General features: G+C 41.2%; 1 protein-coding gene across 7 annotated transcripts in view; it reads left to right on the top strand.

Moving 5' to 3' along the window:
• FAM110B (family with sequence similarity 110 member B) overlaps positions 1 to 25,554 on the top strand; it is a 145,171-nt gene that overhangs the window by 78,513 nt on the left and 41,104 nt on the right. For 5 of the 7 annotated variants that reach the window (XM_055318454.1, XM_055318457.1, XM_055318455.1 and 2 more), the window contains one exon: positions 1,983 to 2,069. The exons of the other annotated variants lie outside the window; for them this stretch is intronic. The gene's annotated coding sequence lies outside the window, so the exon portion shown is untranslated. The remainder of the gene's footprint in view (positions 1 to 1,982; positions 2,070 to 25,554) is intronic. 7 annotated transcript variants of the gene reach the window in all.

Below are 25,554 nucleotides of genomic sequence, written 5' to 3'. Positions count from 1 at the left end.
CATAGCATGGGACTTTAAAAAGATTTTTTAATATCTCCAATAATTTTTTAAAGATTTTATTTATTTATTCATGAGAGACAGAGAAAGGCAGAGGGAGAAGCAGGCACTCCACAGGGAACCTGATACAAGACTGCATCCCAGGACCCTGGGATCAGGACCTGAGCTGAAGGCAGATGCTCAACCACTGAGCCACCCAGGTGTCCCATTGTCTCCAGTAATTTCAATGTATCCAGTAGTTTTATCTTAAAGGAATCACAAATACTCTCATCATTGTTGTACTCCTAAGTAATTTAGTGATTACTTTTGGAACTGTTTGCATTGCCAGGAATTATCATTTGCTATTGAATGCCTGTTGACTCCTTTATTTAAGTCATTTATTTTGTACATGCTCATTAAAGACCAGCTTGTAAAACCAGGGCTTGGATTCTAAGGCCAGCATTTAACCTTACTTATGATTAAGGCCTTCTGCTTTCCTTATACGTTTAATTGAATTTAGACCTATCTTAAATCTCGCCAAATTTGGTGGGAGGATCCGCTTTAAGGATCATGTGTTTGCATTAGATCTCGCCAGCAGTGAAACGTCCAGGTGGAAACTGCATTTCCAGTATGCAGAGCCTGCAGGCAGGGAACCCTCCAAACTCTGCGGTGTTTTGCCCTAGTCAGGCTTGCACATTCCTTTCTCACAACTGGGCATATAGCAGCCTTTACTTCTCTCTGGCTTCACCCACCCCTGCTCCCTGTGTTGCAAATATTCACTTTCAGTTCTGATGGCCAGAGCCTGCAGCTCGCCCACCTGCTGGCCTCTGGGGAGACAGCTCCCTCCAGTTTTTCTCCTGTTTCTTCCCAATCTCCTCCTTTCCTGCCTGCCTTTTAAGTAGATACTCTCCAGAGTTCTGTGCATCATCAGTTTCCCATCGATTGGATCCTCCAGTGCCGAGGGCTTGGCCACTTCCGTGTCCCCGTGCATCCCCTGCAGCTGTGCCACCAGACCTCCTGTGCTTTCTGTGTCTCGGGGTCCTCGCTGCCCCTTCTGCCTAGAATGTGCTCCCCCAGTAGACTGGTGGCTTGCTCCCTCACTGCCTCCCCATGTCTCCAGCCACCATTGCAGCAGGACCATTCTGAGATAGTACTTACTGGATTTAGTCTCCCCTCTCTGGAACAGAAACTCTGAGAGCTTTTTCTCTTAACCCACAGAGCCTAGGACAGGACTTGGTCCATAGAAAGTACTGAGTCAGTACTTGAGAATGAATGAATGAATGAATGCTGGCATGGGAGCATGATTGCAGGGGAAGGGTGCTCCTGTGGCTCTCAGGAGCTCTGTCCCAGCCAGCTGAGTGGTCTGTGCCAAGCACCTCCGCTGAGTGGGCCTGTTTCCTGTTCTGAAATGGGGGTGGCGCACCAGATGAACCCTCAGGCCCTTTGAAATGTTAACACCCTATCACACCTTGTGTAGACTCAGACTTGGGATATGCAGGGCAGCCATTCAGGAGTGAGATGACATCCTGTAAACCTTTATGTGACTTCTCAACACCTGCTATTTATATGTATAATTGCTATGTATGGTTAAATGTCTCCTTAAAAAAAAAAACAAGGGATCCCTGGGTGGCGCAGCGGTTTGGCGCCTGCCTTTGGCCCAGGGCACGATCCTGGAGACCCCGGATCGAGTCCCACATCGGGCTCCTGGTGCATGGAGCCTGCTTCTCCCTCTGCCTGTGTCTCTGCCTCTCTCTCTCTGTGACTATCAAAAATGAATAAAAATTAAAAAAAAAAAAAAAAACAGTTGAAGTGAGCAAAACCCTTAGCTTCTAAATGAAGTATGTACGAGTGAACACATTTCTGTGTACTTACATGTTTATCTGTTTTTTCTGATTTATTCACCAGATTTTAAAAGAATTACCGTTTTCTGTTGCTATGTGTATTTAGCAGTCTACCTGTTTGTGTCAAGTAAAAAAGCAATAGCAATTTTTTTTCTGTATTTTCAGAATACATCCTGCAGAAAGTAGCTTAAGCTAGAAAGGACTGCCTGTGACACCTGCCTACTATCTATAAAGCACTCATTCCTCTTTCAAGTAAGTACATTGCTTTATTTTGGCCCATTCTAAGCAGAAGGTATTGATTCTCTCTGAAAACGTGTGACATTATTACATTAAGACAAAGAGGCTGAGAGGCTGAGGTTTCAGATATTTTGCTCTCTGGCCAAAAAGAAAAAGAAAAAATAAAGAAGAAAAGAAAAAGGAGTCCCTGTCTTCAAGGTCTCTGCTAGGACTGAAATAACAGTATCCATGATTTACTTTTGTTTTTGCAGGGTTTCCATGATATGTCTTCTATGTATTTGCTCAGTAGTTGTGGGTTTTTTTCAAAGGCCATGTTATATTTACCAATAATCATTAATCGGGTATTTGGAAGTGTATGGATTTGAAGACAGTATAAAAATGAACATCTTTGCACTTTAATGAGAAGTACACTGTCTGTGGTTGGAGAATGAAATGGTGTTTTCTGACAAGCCAAATAGTGTAGTGCCAGCAAGGAGCTCCCTGGAAGTTTTGGGGAGAGCTTTGCAGGATGGCCTCCCAAAGGAGGCCATACCACGAGGGCGGTGTGTGCTTCATGGAAGGTACTATGGAAGGGTTCTTTGCCACATGTCCACAACACCCCAGAGCTGATGGAGAGCCAGGACACATCTAGAACCAGACCCATCTTCCCATGAAGGAGCCAAGGAAGTGAATGAATAGTGGTCAAAGTCCAGATGGTTCCTCCTGTTGCCAGAGAAGAGTTCAGTATCACCAAATGAGGACACTGGGAATGGTTAGAAAGTTGGAGACAGCTCTCCAGTTGACTGATGTCTGCAGTGACATAAGAAGTGGTAAAGAGCAGCTCTCATGAGAACACAGTCTTAACCTCAGTGCCATATTCCCAAGTGACCATATGCTTCGAGTTTATTGATAGCCTTCCTTGAGCCTCCTTTCCGGCATCCATAAGTAATGGGCCATTGCCTATAGAGCATGTAATGCACTTTATAGTTTATTATTATTGGATTATGCATGACCTTTGTTGGGTAGATGTTACCACTCTCCAGGAACCTCAGAACCTAATTTAGGCCGGCGGATAAGAACCAGCCTACGCCAGGTAGAATCCTGCAATCCATGGACAGAGAGGCATTACAGAAAAACCAACAATGCCCGTCAATAATACACCCTGATATCCATCACTCGTCACCATATGACCTTATCTTCTGATCCCAATATAAGAAGTTCTGCGATGACAGCCCTGGGTTCCTGTTGGCTGGAGGGTACTCACGTCTCCCATCCCTAGGTCTGAGATTGCAGAACTGCACCTGGGCACAGGTGGATTTAATGGGGAATGCTTCAGTAGCGCTGGCGTTCTCCACTTCGCCTCCTTCTAGGAGCCCACCCATCCCCATTTGCCCACAAGTGAGTAGTTTTCTGGGACATGTGCTAAAAGCAGGAGAAGTCCCCAGCAAATGGGCCTGTTGGTTGCCCAGCATGACTGCTCTCTCATACACAGCCATGTGATGTGAATGCTTACTGATGCCCACCGAGCTGGCTCCTAATGGCAGGTAAATTTGCAGCCCTAGTGGCCGAGAAAGACCTGAGAAGTTGAGTGGACATGACTGTGACCTCAGCTCCACTGCTTACGGACTTCACTTGTCTGAGCCTCAGTTTCCCCCTGCCAACTAAGGATACCAGCAAATTAGTAGAGATTTGAGGAAGGCTAGGGACATAGCATAGTTATAGCATAGCATATAGGATGAGAAGTGAAGGACCCTCTTTTCTCCCTTCCAGACAAATTCTGGTGAAGACAGTCAGTTACCTTCTCAGGCATAACCGTCTTGAGTTTGTCAGTATTTGTCAATATTCTTATTTAGCTAGATCTCGAATTGGGGAGATTAGGAAGGATTCAACCACATGACTCCATAGTGCAGTGTCACTAATTCTTGGCCCTGTATTGAATTCTCAAATAAAGTCAGGTCATTGTGTACAAGTTGATTTTAGGTGTTTTTATATCAGTTTTCCCATAAATAAAATGGAAACATTTATTTTAAAAAGTGCTCTAAAGATTGCTGTGAAAAGCATCATTTTTGTCTTACCATCCAAATATTTTTAGCTGTTTTTTGGCGACTTTTACATTTAAAGTTCATTATAACTTCATTCTTTTCTGAGCTCTTACATTACAGATGAGTAGCCTTATGAAGACATATGTACTAATCTTGTCATTACTGCTTCTCACTACTTCTCTATATGTGCATTTAAGATTACTTTGCTGTCAAAATACAAAATGTGTCTTTTTACAACAGGGTTCCATACTTAAGGAAACTAGAAAAGAAAGGTATAAAATGACCTTGTAATGTTCTTTTGGTTAAACTTTTTAAGTTTTTTCAACCTATAATATGAGACCTCCTATATGATGATGTATATTTGAGTCCTCTGTAAAGGAATCCACAAACACCGATTTCTGTGCATTATCCATGTGATTGCAATTTCAGAGAATAAGTTGCAATGTTCACTTTGTCTTTTAGTTTCTTGTTATTTGAGTCAGACTTAAGTCACTGATAAGGCCAGTTTCTCCTAGAAAGTTTTCTTCTTCAAAACTTCCCTGGGATTGATTTTTTTATTCTCTTAGAGTGTAAGTGCTAGGTAATGAAGAAGTTGCTGGGAGTAGAAACAACCTTTGCAGGCTGTTTTTGTGGGTTAAATGGTCTTGACCAAAAATACAAATTAGTTTTCCCCAAACAGCTCTTTTTTTTTTTTTCCATGTCAGTGTTTCCCAAAGCTGGTCCTCTATAACGAAAGATTTGTTCCTTGCCCATGACTCATCTACCTTTCATGCCAGCATCTCTGACTTTTGCCTTTTCCCAGAACAGCTCTCTGCCAAGCAAATGACTCAGAGCTCAGGTTCCGTAGGTACAGCCAGGTGTGGCTCCTCTGAAGCTGGCTCAGCTGACCTTGAGCAAGTTCTCCCCAGGAGCCAGAGAAGCCAGCCACAGTAATGAGAGCCACCGTGCAGCCAAACGGAGCCAGGTTTTGACCTTGCTCACACTGCTTTTTAAAAAAGAAGAAGAAGGTGAGGGGCCTTCTCTGGAAAAAATAGCCAGGATTTTACTTGTTTTTTTCTCCTTCTTCACAAAAATGATCCAGGCTTCTGTAAGGATAGACATAGGGATATTCTCCTCTCTGATGCAAAATACTCCTGTACTCAGGTAGAAAGTATCATTCTGTTTTTGAGGATTGAGCACATAGTTAGTATGGTGTTCAAGAGGCCACTACTGATTGCAATTTAAATTGTTTAATTGCCAATTAGGTTATCTGGTATATGTAAAAATGCTGCTTTTTAATCAAATGAAAGAAATTCTATAAGTTACTGTGTATGCACAGTTTTTTGTTGATGTTAGTGATTAATGGCTGCTATGGTACAGATCAGTTTGTTGTCAATGTAGTCACTGTTTTTCTACAAAGATCAGCGGAAGAGTTAAGCTCCTAGTCTGTGGAAGGCCTACTCGAGGCATCATGTCCCTGATCTGAAGGCTACACACTTGCCCTGCAGAGAAGGTATTAGAATTTTCATTGTGTGGATGAGGATACAAGAATTGAAGATTCTTACACCTGATTAACCTAAGGTCAACCATGTGAAAAGATACACTGGGTATAAAACCCAAGTGTACTCTAGGTTCTTCTTTCAGAGTTTTACCAGACTTGTCATATCAATTGATTTGTTTGTAGTGATGGGTTCATAAGTGGAGTGGGAAAAAAGATGATAGAGGATAATTGGACAGTGGGAAAGTCAAAAGAAAACATGGATGTCTGGTGGAATATTAGATCAACTCCCTAGAAACCATAGGAAGTCTTCAATTAATTAGAGAAAGGATGAGACCAAAAAGTTAATGAGAGAAACGACCATAAGAGCACACCCATGAGAGAGAGAAAGACACACATGGAGTGATTGCGGTTGTGGTGGGTGAAACGCTAGACTATCATGACCTTACTTTTTATTCTCCAACCTGTTGAGTTTCTACTCCATCATTAGGTGTGGATTGAAAAAGTGTTCATGCAGCCCTACTACTCCGAGAAGTTCAGAGAGATGGAGGCTCATCTCTCTAGTCATCTCTCAGGTGACTAGTGAGCATTGGAGTGTTGTTTCCACACACTGGTCTCTCTCTTCCATAGCCTGGTGCTGTGGTCTGAATGTGTCCCCTACCCGATTCATACTGGAATCCTAATGCCCAGTGTGATAGTTCATGGGGTCTTTGGGAGATACTTCAGTCATGAGGGTAGAGCCTTCGTGATTGGATAGTACCCTGGTAAGAGAGGTCCAGAGAGATCCCTTGCCCTTTCTGCCATGGAAGGACACCATAAGAAGCCTGAAACCCAGAAGAGGGCCTTTACCAGAACCAATCATGCTGGCACCTTGATCTTAGACTTCCAGCCTCCAAAGCTGTGAGAAAGAAATGTTTGCTATCTATAAGCCACCCAGTCTGCATATGGGTTGCAGCATTGTGTTGTAACTGCCCTCTATAGAGATTAAGGCACCTTGGATGAAGTTGGTCTGTGCACATGGCTTTGGGTAGTGTTTGGACATACCTATTCTTTAGCTTCGCATAGCAGTGGTCTGTCATTGTCTTGAAATATCTCTCTTGCTCTTACTCGATTCTCATGGTTCTGACTTCTCTAAAAGGCACATTTAAAGCAGAGCTCAGCTCAGCAGCATCCTCAGACAAAGAGATCCAGTTTTTACCACGACAGTCAACAGAAGGAGCTTCCTCTGGAAGGAAGCCCCACTGAGGAACTGCTGGCTCTTTACCATGCATTCCCAGGAAGGCATCAAGCCCTGCTGGCTTTTCCTCATGCATCATACGTTGGCATCACCATCTCAACACCAGGCAGCTCCATTACTGACTTAGCCTTATTACATCAGCCAGCCTGCCTCTGGTCTCTGCTCCCAGACCAGTTCATTTAGCAAGCAGAAAATTATTTTACAGGCACTATGTTCATCTTGTTACCTCCCTGCTCCAAAACCCTGATTTCTCCCAGTTACCTGTCAATCAGATTTAAAGTCCAGAGCCATGCCCCAGGGTTAAAGCCACCTCTTACCTGGACTCCCCACACTCCTCCAAAGTCAGCATCCATTACCCTTCTCCTGTTCCCTACACACCTGGTTCATCAGAATGTGTGCTGCTTCTTGCCCGGAATTCCTTATCAGTTCCTCATTCTCCAGAGCCCAGGAGTTCCTTGAGGAAAAGTTTCTGACAAGAAAAGTTTCTTTTTCCTTTATTTAAAAAAAGAAAGAAAGAAAGCTTTTTCTGAGCAAAATCCAGGAACATCTAGTCATTCATTCAACAGATTTCTTCACAGTTCAGTATATAGCATGTACCTTTGCAGGTAGTCTTGAAATTATACTTTGCTCTAAGCATTTATAGGATTCTCAAATTTCATGATGAGTTTATTTAAGACTTTTCTTTTACCATAAGGAACACAGACTCTTGGTGGTGTACGAGCCCCTGCGGGCATCCATCTGGCACCTGCCCTGAGGGAGCACGGGCTGGGCTGAAATTCTTAAAGACTTGCGGATGCTCTGCAGTCTTTAAGACAGTTCTGTGGTCTCATTAACTTCCTGAAGAGGAATGAAGTTCTTTACCAGCACTGCAGCCCCTTCATGAAGATAACCATTTCGTTCAGCAGCACAGATTGGAAAGCTATTATCAGTTCTTAAATCTTCAGGATACAGTGACATCTAAATAGACTTAGAGAAAACAAAGTTGAGAGGAAAACACAGCATCTCCTCTGGAAAGTAAAATGGACCCACTGACAGCAAGAAACACAAGTAGAAACTCAGTTAGAATCCCATCCATTTGGGGGCTCCTGGGTGGCTCAGTGGGTTAAGCATCTGCCTTTGAATCAGGTCATGATCCTGGGGTCCTGAGATTGAGTGCCACATCAGGCTCCCTACTCGGCTGGGAGCCTGCTTCTCCCTCTCCCTCGGTCCCTCCCCGTTGCTCATACTCCTTCTCTCTCAAGTAAGTGAGTAAATAAATAAATAAATAAATAAATAAATAAATAAAATCTTTTTAAAAAAGAGTCCCACCCATTGGTGAGGCCCTCATTTGGGTTTTCTCTCCTATGTGGAAAACCTCACTTTTCCCCAAATCTTCATTTATTCAGAAGGGGCATTATGAGTACTCAGTCCCTTGTGACTCTGAGTGCACGTCATGTACTTTCTTCACTCTGTGAGTACGTACAGTGCACTTACTCATTAAGTTGCTTCTGCCTCTTGCTGGAGCTTTACAAGTAATTGGAGGGTAGGAATTATGTTTGAACCCGATGGCTTTGGAATCCACCACGAACCCTAGCAAACTACATTAAGATTAAGAACAGTTTGTGGACTTTAATAGGGAAGGAAGGACCTTCTCTACATGGAGAGAAAAGTCACTGTAGGTTGCTCATCTGCCTCTGATGGCAGCCTCTGCAGATACAAGACACGGCAGCACCAGGGAGTAACAGGACCAGGGATATCATTTCACTGAAAGGGAAAGACACGGTCTACTCTTGGGAAAGGGAAGGAGAAAATGAGGTCAGAAAACAGGAAGAAAAACAGAAAAATTTGAGTTATTTGTAAGTGGGTTATTGTGGATGAACATTATGGAATAGAATTATAAGAACTGGAGCTTCAGCTTTAAACTAGGCAAAGTAGAGAATAATTAGGGCATGATTAGCTTTATCATAAAGCTCTTTAAATCTGGACTTCTCAGCTGTATTTAAATATGGTTTTGTTTACAACATTTAGTTTAGATACAGTCTGTTTTTTTAGCTCAAATTCAGTGTTCCCTAGGGACTCATAGATTCAACATTCAAAAGCTCAATTATTGATGCTTGACCCCAAGTTCAATAGTTGCCTTAATTCGCAATTTGAGGGAGGTACCACCTCAAAAGACACACATCAGCGCTGATGAAAAACAAGGAGTGAGCGCGGCCATGCCTGCTGTTCACACCCCAGCTTCGAGTTCTGCCTGTGTGTTAATCCATTCATCTCTTCCATTACAAAAATATATGTGTGTGTGTGTGTGTGTGTGTGTGTATGTATATGTATATACACATTATAGGCAGAACAGAAGCTCTGCTTACATGCAAGAAGAGTGCAACTAATTCCTGGTTAGATTAGATTTATGACATAGGAAAGATTTGAATCCTAATGAGCTGTGGATTTGAATCTTTGGTCTCTTCTCATAGATCATAGTCTTTGAATGCCAAGGGTCTATTCTCTGCGTCCTCTGAAGCCTCCGGCTGTGTTTCCTGAGAGGTGTGCTTGTGACCAAGACCTTGCTGGCTGGCATTCATCTCATATAGTGGAGGTACTAAGGAGGTGGCGCGGTGTATCGATGGGGTGCCCCCCCACTTAAGAGACAAACACACTGTTTTCAAGTATCATTTAAATGGCAGTTGGCCTATAAATAGTGTCAGAGTTTCAGACATTTAAGTGGTTTTATCACATTCTCATGGTTGCTTTCCATCCAGTTAGCAGTGGACTTGAAATCTTTTCTTTAAAAAAAAAAAAAAAAAACAAGACTTTTCACTGAAAAGCTTAACCCTTTCCTACCCTACCACCCTCCATCTCCCAGGTAGAGAGGGGGCTGTGAAGCTATTTTCTTCACCTGTTAATGTGGATTACTTCCCAGGAGGCCCCACCGAGGCGCCGGTGGGGTTTTTATACGTCATCACTAGAATCATGGTAAATACCCCAGCCAGCAGCGTTAGATCCTAAGTAAGCAAGGTGCTAGCTCTCATCCTGTGTTCCCAAGAGCCCCTCTGCCACCGCCTCGCAGGGTATGTCAGAGTGGTGGTCATCCCTGGTCAGTCAGAGTGGGGATTGATACGTGACTGTCTTCCCCTGTCCCATTGCCTATCCTGCGTCAGCCTCAGGCTCTGTCTCCTTGCTACAGATCTATCAGCAGACCGAAAAAATAAGGGGAGAAGCCAAGGGCTTCATTTTCTCTTATTCTCCTGGTTTCATTTGTAGTTCATTTCATGTTGTCCTTTTAACTAAAAAAAAAAAAAAAAAAAAAAAAAAAAAAAACCTCCCTTTTTTTTCTCATACCATCTAATCAACAGGAAATATTAGAAAGTTGATAGATACCCTTATAGATTTAAGATTTTGACCATCAGATTTTTGCAAGCCAGAAAGATGCATGCATTTGTTGAACTTGAGCCCGAGAAGGTTTTACATTAGTAGTTTTTAGAGAATGTAATCAATTATCTCAGAATACACCTGGTATATTTATTTATAAGGCATTTGAAGACTGTGTTCATCTTCTCTCCCACCGATGTGTATTTCTCCACTTTGAACCTTCCCTGAGACTTGTCCCTGTTATGCAATGTGCTGCATTCTGCTTTTGATTATTCTGTACCGCATTCCTTGATGCTGCCCGTTTGCAGATGAGGCATTGCCCACTACCCTGCTGTTCATCTGCTGTGTACAGCGCTCACATCTTCATAACTGACTCTCCAGCCATACTGAGCTGGTCTCCAGGAGCACCAGACCAACACAAATAGCCTCATTTGGAGCCTTTGAGAGCATCTCTTATTCTTAACATCCTTTGGCCACTAAGTATTCGATTAAGAGAGGCTAAAGTACAATTAAGAAAAATCATGCGAATATGTGACTTGAAGTCTCTTAGTAAGAAACAGAAAGTTAAGAGATTACTAGAAGATATTTTATGCCAAATCTGCAATCTTTGGGGGTTTCTCATTGTACTTTATTAATGACACTTGATATCATGCATTAATCTGAAATAAAACAACTGTATTTCAAACCACTTTATAATTATTAGACTTTTGCATCCAATTGATCTCATATTTTTAATTTTTATTTATTTTATTTATTTTTTTTATTTATTTATGATAGTCACACAGAGAGAGAGAGAGGCAGAGACATAGGCAGAGGGAGAAGCAGGCTCCATGCACCAGGACCCCGACGTGGGATTCCATCCCGGGTCTCCAGGATCGCGCCCTGGGCCAAAGGCAGGCACTAAACCACTGCACCAGCCAGGGATCCCTATCTCATATTTTTTAAAGATTTTACTTATTTATTCATGAGACACACAGAGAGAGAGGCAGAGACATAGGCAAAGGGAGAAGCAGGCTCCCTGCATGGTGCCTGATGCAGGACTTCATTCTAGGACCCTGGGATTACTCCCTGAGCCAAAGGCAGGTAGGTGCTCAACCACTGAGCCACCCACATGCCCTAAATCTTATATTTTTAAGACTGTAGAAACCTGGCTTTGAAGTGCTGTCAAGACATTCTCATATTTTCAAGTAAGAAGTAGCCACATCTTTGGCACTTAGTCCCGTTCATAAGTAAGACTTCTCACTGTGCACTTCTTAGAATATTTTGTAGAGAATGTGACGTCTGTTTTAAACTTATGCATTATTGCTGTGATGTGTAAAATACTCTACAGACTGCCCCCTTGACTTCCAGTCTTCACACTGGTTAGTAATGGATAGTGATACTCTAAGAGTACTTATTAATACTGGTATGTTTCCCGGTGAAAACAGTGCAATGTTAATGGACAAACAGCCACATAGCGTAGTGATTTACATAATGTGGCTAAGCAGAAGATTGTGGAGCTAGTGTTTGGCTTAGCATTTACTGGGCCCTTTTCAGGGGGCCAGTTAGGGTGGGAAAGCCTTTATGTGCATCAGTCATCTCCCTTAATTCTCCTAACAGGTAGTTATTGAAAGAAAGCAGGTAATGAGGGGGTAAGGTACAAGCTCACGTTTGTCTGTCTGCAGGTGCAGATTTCTTATACACCTTGCCAAAGTGTATCAAGAATGATGGTTCATGTGCCAGATGTTTCTCAGACTTGAGAGCTAAAATGTTTTCTTCCTATTTAGAAACCATCATCTTTTGGCAGATTAGATTTTTGAAAGGATTCTCTGAACCAAGAAACTTGGCTATAGATGCCAACAAGAGTTCCACTTCAGACTGTTTATTAAACAGTGGCCTCAAAGAGACTCATGTCCTCCATCATCTCCATACTCATCAGGGAGGTGGGGGTTGGGTTGGGGACTTGGATGGGTCACCTGGCTGTCTGGGATGCAGGTCATTGGACTTGGCTGTCAGCTCTCTGGTTTGAAGCTGGCAATTTGTTTTTTGTTTTTTTTCCCCATAGATTTACACATTTTATAAAGCACTTTGCCTTGAACAGCCTTGAGGGGTTGGGGGGGGGGCACTGTCACCTTAGCTTTATAGATGAGGCAAGAGAAGTATAGGAGAAAAGTGACTCCTCGAAGTAACATGGCTCATAACTGGAAGGCTGGCTTACGAACCCATCTATCTCCTTCTGTATCACAGCTCTAAGACAAGACCTGTGCCGAGGGGACCTCATTTGCTCATCAGTAGAATGAATGCACTGAACTTCATCAATGGTTTTTGCTACTGTTCCCCGGAGTACAGAGGTTTCCAGGCTGATGGGGCACTGAGATTTGAGGCTCTGCTTCAGCCAAAACCGCTGTGTGTCTGTGTGTTTTACACACCAATGTTCCACATAACCTTTACTTAGAGACAATTTCTGTAGCTAAAAAATGCTCTAAAGGCTAATGAACGTCAAGGTTCTTATTACATTCTAAGCTCTACCCTTTAGAGTCCAGTGCCAACTGAAAAACCAATGAAATTAGCATAAACATGAGTAAATGGTCAATGGGAAAATGGGAGTTGGCTTACCAAATCAATTTGCAGCTTTCCAAAGACGTTTCTCTTGGGGAAGCCTGAAAGAGCTCTCCAGAAGTAAGACTCCCTGATAGCTAGCTCAATACCAGCCACTCCCTTCAAGTCCTAGTCCTACCTTCCCTAAAGTTGTGCTGCTCCCCTTGTCTGCTCAGATCCACCTGAATGCTCCAAATAGCATCAGTGATTTTAAGTATCAGGTTGCTCCCTGCTCACCACCAGTCACTGGCTCCCATCACCTGCAAGGTCAAGCTCAGGCCCCTTCACTTCAGATTCAAGATTCTCCTTGACGGTCCTCTATTCACCTTCTCTGCTTTGTCTGCCCCCACCCACCCACATACACGTGATTTCCCTGTAGGATCCTGAAACGATCCACAGCCTCTGAATACCTGGTTCTCGATGCCTCTGGGCTTGAGTTTAGACTGTTCCTGGCCTGGCACTCAGCTTCAGGTGTCTGCTTACACGTCATTTCTTCCAGAATGGCTTCTCATCACCCTTGGCTCCGTGATTTACCTCCACATGCTCTTCTCGGGTGGTTTTGTGGCTTCTCATACACTTCCATTTCTGCACTGAGTTCGATCCTTTGAATTCCAGTGGTATCTCTTTTCCTCCCTAATCTGATCTTGTTGATGACAGAGCACAAGATGCCAGTCATGGTTAGGATAGCACCTAGTTCAAGAGAGGGGCCCAATAAATGTTTGCTAAGGTGAAATTCAATGAAAAAATAAATTATAGTATATATCTTAATGCACATAATATCAAAACTTTACTTATTTTATACCTGTTATAGTATGCAAGGATTATAAATAATTTCATAATTAATTTTAAAGGATAATCCCATTTTTCAATTTTTCCATTAAATCTTATTTTACTATGTGCATACATATATTTAGTGAATTTGTGTGCAACAGTGAATTTCCCGGGACACCTGGGTGGCTCCATGGTTGAGTGTCTGCCTTCAGCTCAGGGCATGGCCCCAGGGTCCTGGGATCAAGTCCAACATGGGGCTCCCTGCAGGGAACCTGCTTCTCCATCTGTCTATGTCTCTGCCTCTCTGTGTGTTTCTCATGAATAAATAAATAAAATCTTTAAAAAAAAAAAAAAGAATTTCCCCACTTACCCAGTCACTCTATAGCTGTCTTCATTGTTTTACTGATTTGATGAATTTCCAGTTCCATCAATGTCCAAATGTTTTCAAGTCACATACTTAGTTTAGAACTCCTGTAATAAGATGACATTTCCAGACAAAATTCTCCATGTTTTGTCGTTAAGTTTTGAATTCAATGAAATGTTCCTTTTTCTTTCCATAATCCATTGTCTGTATCATCTTCATTCCTGGAGGAGATTTGAGTAGAGGGATTGTATATGCTTCTTTTTATGGGATGCCATGAACACTTAGTTTAATACACCAAATTCTGTTTTCCGCATTTTCCAAACTTCAGAAGGGTTTCTGATTGTCAGATGATTGCATGCACTAGAATTTCTGTGAAAGTCCCAAGAACACTGAATACTGCTTCGAGTTATGCCTTCTGCTTGGCGCAGCCCCATCTTGAATGTGAGGAGGGCCAAGAGTTATGACCACATCCCAAGGGAAAGTGATAATTTATCTGAAAACCATCAAGGATAGTTTTTTTTTGTGTGTTTCATGCTACCTTTTTGATCGGAGGGTTTACAAGATGAAACCCATGCACCTCAACTTGCTGCCTTGTAAATTTGATCCCTTGTAAATCTGTGACATTTTTCCTTGTAACAACAGTTTTATATTCCTTTGTACATAAATACTGCCTTTGACAGGATCAGAGCTAGTGCCATGAATATTCCTTTAGCAGTGGTGAAAACTCTGCAATAAAGCATTGAAGTTTTAGGATGACGATCAAACAGTCCAACAAAGGGCAGGGAGAAGCTAAAATAAAACCTTCACAGATGAGTGGTTTTATTTCACATCAACTATGTGGTCTTAATACTGTCTATCAATTGCTGCCTTTGTGCATGATCCACGTGAATCGGTGAACTTAGTGTACGAGAATCATAAAGTATTTTGTCACTTGAAGGTCATCTGTGACTAATCTATAATCTCTACGGTTCTGAGAACATTCCAGATCTCTGTCAGCCTCATCTCACTGGGGATCTGTTTTGATGTTTACTGCTTCTATTTTGACTGCTGCTTCCCTCAGTGCTTAAAACATGGTGCCTTAAATTCACAGTAATTTAATTTCATGGTTTGATCTATTTGTGGGTGCCTTAGTTTTATGAGTTTTGCTTTCCATAAATATATCTATATAATATATACATAATAGAATCTGAGTCCAAAGCCATTACCTTCTACTACCCAAAGTACATTTCTTTCCCTGGTCGTTTTTTACAGATTAGCATGGTTTTACTTTGCTGTTACTCTGTTCAGTGTGATAAACGGATTATGACCAAAATAAAGATGAAAATAATTATGACAATTTGAAAACACGTTATCTGGGTGGCAGGAAGCCATAAACATCCTAACACTGTAATGATTTGATACAGAGAACCTGAGAAATAGATATAATATGAATGCATTGATAAGTTTTACTTCTCATCTAGTTATTCATGGTAAAAGTTAACATAGTCTCCATTTATTTTTAGATCAGGGAATCATCTTTTTGAAGAAAACATTTCATAAAAGTAAAATACCACTAAAACTGATTTTTACTTTAAAAACATATTTTTGCCATGATAGCATTTCTTAGAAAGTTTTATTCTTTTATACATCTGAAGTCTGATTTCTGTACTTCTCCCCAAATGTGTCCCATATTAGCAAGACTCGAGGGCAAACCTTCAAATAATTAGTTTTATTCAAAATAAAGCCTGATGTGTCCATATACTCTTTTTTTTTAAGATTTTATTTATTTATTCATGAGAGACACAGAAAGAGGCAGAGGGATAAGCAGACTCTCAGCGGGGAGCCTGATGTGGGACTCAATCCCAGGACCCCGGGATCATGACCTGAGCCAAAGGCAGATGCTCAACCACTGAGCCACCTAGGTGCTCAGGTGTCCATATACTCTCTTGGAGAGTTCCTCTGAGAATCTCAGTGTTGCCATCTCATCATTTATAAGGGTTGACCTGAGGTTTTCCCCACAAGATCTCGCGAAGGACACTGCCTCATTTTTGATAGTCATAATACAAATAACATCCACAGTAATAATACATAGCAGCTGACATTTGTTGGATGCTTGCTGTGCTCTTTGCCCCCTTTTAAGCATTTACCTGGATTTTTTCACTTCATCCTCACAGCATCTCCTTGGTACAGATGAGGAGCCTGAAGTGCACAAGCTCCAACCTTGTGGAAGCACTTTCTGCTTGCGGTCAGCTGTGCATTGCAGGTGTGGCCCAGCTGTGCCTCGCAGGTGCAGCCTTGCCTTCACCAATCTAGTGAATCATTGGGACTATACAGTCTCTTAATGGACCAAAAGTTAGGGCCACTCCAAAGGTGAGCATTGAGAGACAAAAGAGAAGGGCATTTCCGTGCTTGTCTCTCCAGCTGGAATTCTATTAGAAGTAAAGCAGAATGAAAACATTTCCTTAAAAAAAAAATCTCTAATGAAGACTCCCTGACTTAGGGATCTGTGACTTCTCTTTTCTGGGTTATGGAGCATCTATTGTGCTCCTTGTTTTCATTTGAGGCATATGCCTCTGTCCTTATAGAAACCATGCTTCCAGCCTGATCCTTCTAATGGCCCCTTGGTCATTTGTCCCAACTCAGTTGTCCAGCTGTGTTCATGAAGCCCCTCCTGGACAGCAGCCGCTGGCTGTGCTTCCTCTGCATGAAGGGTGTTGTAATGTCTAGCTTTTTGTTTTTTAAGATTTTATTTATTTATTCAGGAGAGACACACAGAGAGAGGCAGAGACATAGATAGAGGGAGAAGCAGGCTCCCTGCAGGGAACCCAATCGGAACTCGATCCCAGGACCCCAGGATTACACCCTGAGCCAAAGGCGGACGCCTAACCACTGAGCCACCGAGGTGCCCATGTCTAGCTAGCCACCCATGTCTAGCTTTTTGGCTCAGCCCCTCGCCCATCAGGATTCTGCTTCAGACTTTTGTAACCAGGTGTGCTATAACCTACAGGATAAATTAAAGTGAAATCTGTGGGTGACTTCCTTACCACCATGCCTCCCTCAGAGCACATGCCCAGTGGTCGTGGACACTGAAGAGTAGAGAAAAACATGAAGCTCGCGTAACTTATAAACATTAATGCCATGTGCATTCTCATAAAAATTAATATGCTAGCAAAAATCATAATCCTGAAAACCCCAAATACAGGTCTCCCCCTTCCCCATGTGGTCGCTGGGTTATAGGGAATGTGTGAACTGATCTCTCCTTGGCAGAGCAGCCTGTTACCATGGAAACATGCTTACTAGTTTCTAAACCCTTCTGGCTAGTTCCAGAAACATTAACTCTGTACTAGTACTAAAAAAAATAAATCTAACATTCATATCTGGCTCTTGAATATGTATAATTATTGAAAGGAGCGTTCATTTCAAATTACAAATAGACTCTGCTCATCTGAAAAGTAATACATTTGCTATTATTAATAATAGTGCTTCATTTATGTGGAGTAACTGCTAGTAGACTGACGTTCTCTTGCCACTAAGTAAGCCCTTTCCCCCCCGTATCATAGTTTCGGGTTTGGCGCTGTAATCATCTGGGAGAACATAATTTTATTTAGTCATACTTTGCTGTTTATGTACTATTTTTGTCTTTTAAACCTCAGCTTCCTTATGGAGACATGCTGTATTTACCAAGCCTACTGTCCCTGCACAGACAGGATGAGTAAGTGTTCACTTTTCCCCCTTAACAGTAGATTTTAGGCACAGTGTCTATACTCCTGCTAATTTCTTAGTTTAAAAGTAGGAATAGCAGGCAGCCCCAGTGGCTCAGCGGTTTAGCACCTGCCTTCAGCCCAGGGCGTGATGCTGGAGACCCAGGATCAAGTCCCACGTCAGGGTCCCTGCATGGAGCCTGCTTCTCCCTCTGCCTGTGTCTCTGCATCTCTGTGTGTGTGTGTGTGTGTGTGTGTGCCTGTCATGAATAAATAAATAAAATCTTTTAAAAAATAAAAATAAAAGTAGGAATAGCATCTAAAGTAAGGTGCCAGGGATGCCTGGGTGGCTTAGCAGTTGAGCATCTGCCTTCAGCCCAGGGCACGATCCTGGGTCCGGGGATTGAGCCCCGCATCAGGCTCCCTGCATGGAGCCTGCTTCTCCCTCTGCCTGTGCCTCTGCTTCTCTCTCTGTGTCTCTCATGAATAAATAAATAAATCTTAAAAAAAATAAATACAGGAAAGTGTCAAAATACTCCAGGCTATATAGTAATTGATGGTGATATAGTAAATATTTAAATGAAGTTTTCAGAAATGAATATTTACTTTTAAAAAATTGAACATGCGTCATTTTCAGTATTTAAATGTATTTTGTAAACTCCAAGGAAAGTTAAGTTCGTTTATTCATTCCAGCTGTTAAGTTCTTGCTTGTAATTTAGGTCTGATCCTCTGTTCTCCCTGGGCGTATTCAGTGCTCCCATGTAGACATTAATTTGCAGACATTTACATAGATGTTGAGACGTTTAAATGTATATAAATGTGAATGCTGTACATATATACATACACACACACACATATGTATCCAACCATACTATCCTTTACTTTCAGAGTAGATCTCGTCTACTCCTGTAATTTTTATAATCTTTCTTAATACGTGGTTTCTTTTCACCCATGTAGCCTGTGGCCATATACACATAGGTGTGCTTAATGAAGGCTGTGTGTTTTATGTGCTTCATTTTCATTTTTGAAAATTTTCACTGATTTCTGTCCATCCTTTTATTTTCTTTCCCAATACCCAATTGCTGAGCATTCAAAAATATCATCCTTTTGTTCCAGTGTCCTAGTCACACTTTGTGAACTTATCTATGCTTTTGCTTTTGCCTCTCTAGAGTGCTCTGTCAATACTGGCTACTAAACTTTTCCTGGCCCCAATCCCTGATCCTTGCCCCTTTCTTTTCTCTAGTATTGTAGATTCTAGGAAATCTTTTGGAAGTCAGGGATGATAAACTCTGTGCTTCTAATTCATCATAATACTCAGCACATAGACATTCACAAGTTGCAAATACTGAAATGACACTTCCTAAATTTCCTTGGTGCTTCCTCCTGTACTTTGGACAAAACAGCTATTAATTCAACCTTGGGTACTTGAAGTTATTCCCAAAAGATGCATTCTGAAGGCTCCTTCAGAGAGCAGCATGCAAGTGGTTATGTTTTGGTGCCATTCTCCTTTGAATACATTTCACATTGGCCTGCTAGCACTGCCATAACAACTTACCTCAGCCTGAGTGGCTTCAGAGGCAGAAACGTATTGCCTTTCTGTCCTGGAAACAGAGAAATCTGAATCAAAGTGTCCAGGCTTCATTCCTTGTTTCCTGCCTTTCCCCAATGTTCTGGTGGTCTGCCGTCTTTGCAGTTTCTGGTGGTCTTCTTTAGTATTCCTTGCTTGTAGAAGCATCACCCTGATTTCTGCCTATATTTTCATATGATGTTTTTCCCTGTGTGCATGTCTGTGTCCAAATTTCCCCTTCTCATAAGGACCCCAGTCCTATTGCAGTAGAGGCCACCCTTCTCCAGTATCACTTCATCTTAAGTATTACATCTGCAAAACTGTATTTCCCAACAAAGTCACATTCCTTGTTACTGAGGAGTAGGAGGGACTTCAACGTGTGGGTTTTAGAAGGACAAAATTCAACTCATAATTCATATTATTACTATAAAATTCATTTTGTATCCTAAGCCTATTCAGTAATTTACGACCAGTAGATCTTGTGTTTGGATCACATTACAAACGAAACATAGCTGGTGCAGGTGCTTTTAACAAATGAAGTCTTGAGCGTTTACGTGTTGGCCAGCTCCACGAGGCACTCTGATTGTTCCTGTACTCGGAGGGTCCATTTATGCCTAATCATACTAGCTTAACTTCCTTTGAAAAATAAATTCATGTGTCTAAACTTGTGCCAGCAGTTGTTACTTCCAATGACAATGAAATCTCCAACATCTTTGTAACCTTCTCATCAAATGATAATTTCATTTTAATCCAAAAATAACCATGACTATATGAATATTTAGGCCGAAAAAAAAAACACAGTATATTATTAATTAGAGCTGTATTGATTTCCAATCTAGATTAACTGACTTCCTCCAAAATCTAATATTTTTTTCCTGTTTCAAGAATTAATTTCTTGGTGGTGCTCTATGACATTGTCATTTAATCATAGTGGTTGTAAGACACCAGCCAATAAGAGCACCAAGGCATCTGTGAGGCAGATGGCATCTAGTACCTTGCTCAACACTGTAACTCTTTGTACCCATTTCTTTGAAGCTACAGGGCTGTGACCTCCAGCCATGAGTCAGTAGAAACTACCAGTTCAATTCCCAGGGCATAGGCTTCCTTTATCCCCAAGGGGAGGCACAAAAGCAGTAAGCTAAAGCTATAACTTTTTAGCATAAAGTTATATTTATTCTGTTTAAACGGTGCTCCATTATAATATAGGTGCTCCCTATATCTAAAACTTGAACAGAAAGGAAATCTTCAGTATCAGTGCTACTTTTCATTATTTTCTGGACCATCACTTCTTACTTTTCCTTTCATTCAGTGATGCTGACTTATTCACCAACACTTTCCAAGAATGTGTTTACATTAAAGCAGAGCCAGGATGTTAAGAGTCCCAGATTGCAGATTACTTTGCCATTGCTTCAGTGGCATCCAGAGTGAGTCACCCTGCCTCAGTTACAGCAAGAGGAGCTCTGATTGACAGAACTTGGAAAAGATGACACAGAGCAACAAATGGATATTTCCACAAATCACTTTTCTTCTATTTCAGAGCCTGAAATTGGGAAATGATCTATTTGCACTGTACCAGTTTCTTATTATGCAATTTGATTTTCATGCTAGAGGCTTACTGTTGTTTATAGAATTTGATCTACAATAAAATACATCATTCTCATGTCTGACTCTTGGTTCAGATCATATCTAAGTCAACTGTTCAAGATGTTTTTTTAGGGCCACCTGGGTGGCTTAGTGGTTAAGCGTCTGCCTTTCGCTCAGGACATGATCCCAGTCCTGGGATCAAGTCCCACATCGAGCTCCCAGTGGGGAGCCTGCTTCTCCCTGTGCCTATGTCTCTGCCTCTGTCTGTGTCTCTCATGATTAAATAAATAAAATATTTTACATATATATATATATATATAATGTATGTATTTGTAAGTGCAGCAAACTACTTTAAACCAGAATCCACAAGTTCTAATTGTGGGAAGGAATTTATTTGGGAAAGTGTTAGTGTAAAGCTAATTATATTTGTTGCATAAACAAGTTGATTTCCACCAAAGTCATAACAACATATTTCCCTTTGCAGCCCCCAAGTGGGGTTCACATCTTAACTGCACACAAGCTCACTGCCTTCTTGCGTATATGACTCCTCATACCTTAGCCATGCCATTTCCCAGGATGGACATTGATCACTCAGTCTAGAAATTTCAAAACTTGAGGTTTTGAAGAAGTTCAAGAGAAGAGTGACATGATCACACTTGTGCTTTAGAAAACTCCATCATCTCATCTTTCCATATGCAGTATTATATAGTGTGGTGCCTATTACAAAAAGACCTATTGAATGAAGCAACTCTTCAAAGCAATAAAAAGAATATGTACCAAGGGGTTTTAAACCTTAATTTTTAAAAAAATTTTATTTTGTTGAAGGAAAGATTCAGTTCTCAAAATTTTTTTTAATTTTTTTTTATTTATTTATGATAGTTACACACAGAGAGAGAGAGAGAGAGAGAGAGAGGCAGAGACATAGGCAGAGGGAGAAGCAGGCTCCATGTACTGGGAGCCCAATGTGGGATTCGATCCTGGGTCTCCAGGATCGTGCCCTGGGCCAAAGGCAGGCGCCAAACCGCTGCGCCACCCAGGGATCCCTAGTTCTCAAAATTAATTAAACTTTGGAAAGAAGACACAGAGAGAGGTTTATGCTGTTGACCCAATTAATGCAATATGTAGAGTATGACATGTATTTCTACAAGCAAATACCCGTAACCTGTCAATCAGTCTTGATAATAAATTGCACATGTGCAGTACCCCTGTGTTCCCATCATTTTCACTACTTTGACTCATTCCAGGAGACATAAAGGTACAAAAATGAGTCCTAATAGTTTTATTTTCCCAACACATTCTATCTCCTTATTTTCCCCTTGCCAGCCTTTCCTTGAAGCTCCCCTAGTGCTCTGTCCAGAATTCTAATAGACTGTACATGACGCTCTGATGTAGCCATCTGGTTGCCTTGGCCAGCTAGAGCGCACTGTCAGAGCTGGAGCCATGTTATTCTATGACTCGCTGCTCATCATCCAGCACCGGGCTTATTACTCAGCCTACTCAATATGTATTTGCAAAATGAACGAATAAAAGATGAAGACAGAGCTGTCTTGACTCTACAACCCTTTTTTTAACCTTTGCTTCTCTGCACACTTTGATTTCAAGCTTTGATTTTTCCCAGGGCTAGACTTTCGAGGTTTACCAGTCATCCTAAGAAGCACATTAATTGGCTAAGATGTTTCTTGGAAGTGTAAGATGGAATCCTGTGGTTAGAGGGGGACACTGTAATCCACCTGTTCTTCTCCCAGAATGGCAGCGAAGCCTTCACAATCTCATGAGCATGCCGCTGATGCTAAGGAAGCCTAATGAAGGAGACTGCAGAACACCGGAGAGCGGGCCCTTGGACGAAGTAGAAATCCTCTGTTGAAACTGCAAATAAAAAGGAAATGTAAACACATCTCTCTATGTAGGGACCATTTTCTTCCTCACTTTGCACCAAAAGGAAGGACCACAGGGCAGAGTGAGACTAGATTAAAAGACCGTAGACCTTTTTATAACGTAAAATTGATTCTAATTGTTAAAAGTCAGCCTGCTGCAGTAACTGGCTTGCAGCCTTCCATGCGGCCATGCAGGATTTAATTTCTTTTGCAGTAATTATTTCCCTTAGTTTTTCTACTGATATTCTTTATTTTTATGTTATTGTTACATATTTTCAGAAATTTGTGTTCGATTACCTTTTTCACTGTTGTTTAAATATTTGAAATTGTGCTTTTATACGCAAATGCAGCCAATCAGAATAAAAGCGCATTGTGTGAAATTATATTCCAAAAAGTTTCTCAAATGACATGGTTCAGTGATTTCTTAAAGGATAGAAGAACAATTTGTTAATGGAGAAAACCAGAGTCTATCTTCTCATTGGGAATATAGGTTCCATTTTAACTGAGTAACTGTTAGCCGCTTCATATTATCAACATATATTAGGCAGTGGATTTCTATGCCAGCAGTTCTTTACAGAAAAAGAAGCCTTTCTTCTTGACTTTCCCAAGAGAGAAGAGCTTCCTCAGATGGGTAACCATCAACTCCGCAGCCCGAGAGCTGTAACCAGTAGTGGAATTAGGTGTTCTGGGCCGGTGTTGTGTGGGCATAGTATCAAAGACTTTTGCCATTCTCCTAAAATTGCTTTGGGCTCCATGTTGCTGAAGGTTGAAGAACAAGTTCTGGAGCTGGAAACACCTGGATTTCATTATAGCTCTACCATCTAATAAGGGAGGTGATCTTGGCAAGCTAGTTAACTTCTAAAAGCCTGTTTCCTTGGGTCCTATGCATGAAATGAGAACTTAGATATGAGGAACTTAGTATGTAGTACTAACAACACATAGTGTCGTTTTCTTATTATTTTGATGGTCCAATTTTCATTACATTAAAAAGGACAGTTGAATTATTTTTCACAGTGTTTCATTTTTTACAGTTTTCAGGTGTCACTTCCACTCTGTGTAGGCAAAGCTGAGGAATTTGGTTATTGCCCCCAGCTAAACAAATAAATAGTTCCAGGCCTTGGAGTTAGAACGAAAATGTCTAGTGGTTTTATATTCCACCCAATCATTTCTCTTTCCTTTACGTGGTTCTGATCTACATGAATTTCAGCCACACAGTTTAGTTAATAAAACCAGTTGCCCAACACCACAAGTCAGATTTCAGTTACCAAAGTATATTAACCGTAATTGCATAAAGTGGAGATGTCATAGCCAGCTCCTCAGTCCACAAATCAGTACATAAATAGCAGGTGCTCATCATGATGAATGAGCAGTCATGTCACTTCTTTCAAAGTCTGTCAGGGATGGGTCACTGCCCATCTAGGGTCCAGGTCATCCACAGATGTGTGTGTAGTTGCATTGTCCCCTTGTCTTCCCGTAATAACTCGCAACATTTTATAAAAAGGGAATTGGCCAACCAACATGGAAGTGCTGCAGAGGAATGAAATTGGAGTTGAAGGTAAACAGAAGAAATGACTTCCTGGAGAATGTTGACCCTGTGTCATTTGAAAGACTCCAGATATGCAGTAGGAGCCAAGTGAGAGATGCTGATCTCATCGGTGAGGAAAAGGGTAGTGCCCAAAAGGATGAAGATGTTCCAGAGGAAGTGACACTTTCAAAGGCTTCGTGTTAAAGGGGTTTTCGAGGATAGTCATGGCATTGAAAGCATAAAGGATTAAATGTTGGAAGAGGAGAATGACAGTTCACCAAGACAAAAAAGATACTTGCCTCATTCCTGTAGGATGAAGTGGGGAAGGCAAGCATCGATCATTTGAACTACTCTTGCTTGTTCTCACAAGAAATTAAAAATTCTCGATGTGTTTATGTTGTCAATTATAGGGTTTTAAATTACAGTGTTCTGTTCACTACACATTGATAACCAACAATAAGAGAGTTTTAAAGTTCTGACAAGAAATTTTAAAAGCCACAGAAGCTTCATAATTCTTGGCATGCATTAGTAAGTACCTATTGCATAGTTTTAGCTTTTGTGGTTCTTTTTCTAGTCATAACCTTGGAAAGCAAGGCCCATCTGTAGTGAAAAATAGTCAAAACAAATACTGTTGCCATTTGAATTTTCTATTACTGAAAACTTAGTTCACACATCCTCTTCAATATTGTCATTATTCTCCCTTTAAAAGGACGTTACTTCTTTTTCCTTTTATTTATAGCCTTTTAAAGGCAGTTCATCCAGTAACAGATGCCTTATTGATCATAGAACTTCCCTGACTTTCAATGTTTGCTATTTTTAATTTTTAAAAAGTCCAGAAATTAAATATTCAAAGACTCCTATTTTTGTGGTACTTTTAGTAAAATATTTTTGCACTAGGAAAGTTGTCTGTTATTTCTTTTCATCATAAAAGAAGGCCACGCTGGCATGTTTCATAGGGAAACAGCCTGATCACTGTATTGGACATAGCAAGTTTTAGTGATAGTTCTATAGTGATTACCAGATTTACTTTTCATATCTGCAGCCTCTTGAGGGGTGAGAAATGTAATCTTGTTTGCTAGCTTAAGTCAACAAGCTGAGGGGATCCATTGTGCATCTTGTAGTATGTGTGCACAGTTTTGATGTTAAGACCTCTGAAATAATTAAAACTGTCTTGTATCATTCAACCTTACAATAATTACCTATAATTTAAAACCTCCAAATAGGTTGGTTTTGAAAGATGTTCATCTAATGAATAATACTAAGGGCCCCTGGGTTATCTTTAACGTCTTGTGCTATGGTCTGTGCAAGAGAGAGGAACCTTGATTACAATTCTGGAGAGCGTCCCCAGTGCCACCAGCATGTCCATGTCGCCTTGCCCTTCCCTGCAGGGACTCACGCTAATGGCAGGCTTGGTCACATACAGTAATGAAAAGCCTTGTCCGGAGAATGTTGTGCTTTCAGATTGCTTTAATCATGTT

Source organism: Nyctereutes procyonoides, unplaced genomic scaffold (assembly GCF_905146905.1).
Source record: "Nyctereutes procyonoides isolate TBG_1078 unplaced genomic scaffold, NYPRO_anot_genome, whole genome shotgun sequence".
Lineage (NCBI taxonomy): Eukaryota > Metazoa > Chordata > Mammalia > Carnivora > Canidae > Nyctereutes > Nyctereutes procyonoides.
The sequence above is the reverse complement of the archived record's forward strand: the minus strand, read 5'-3'. Positions and strand labels throughout refer to the sequence as shown.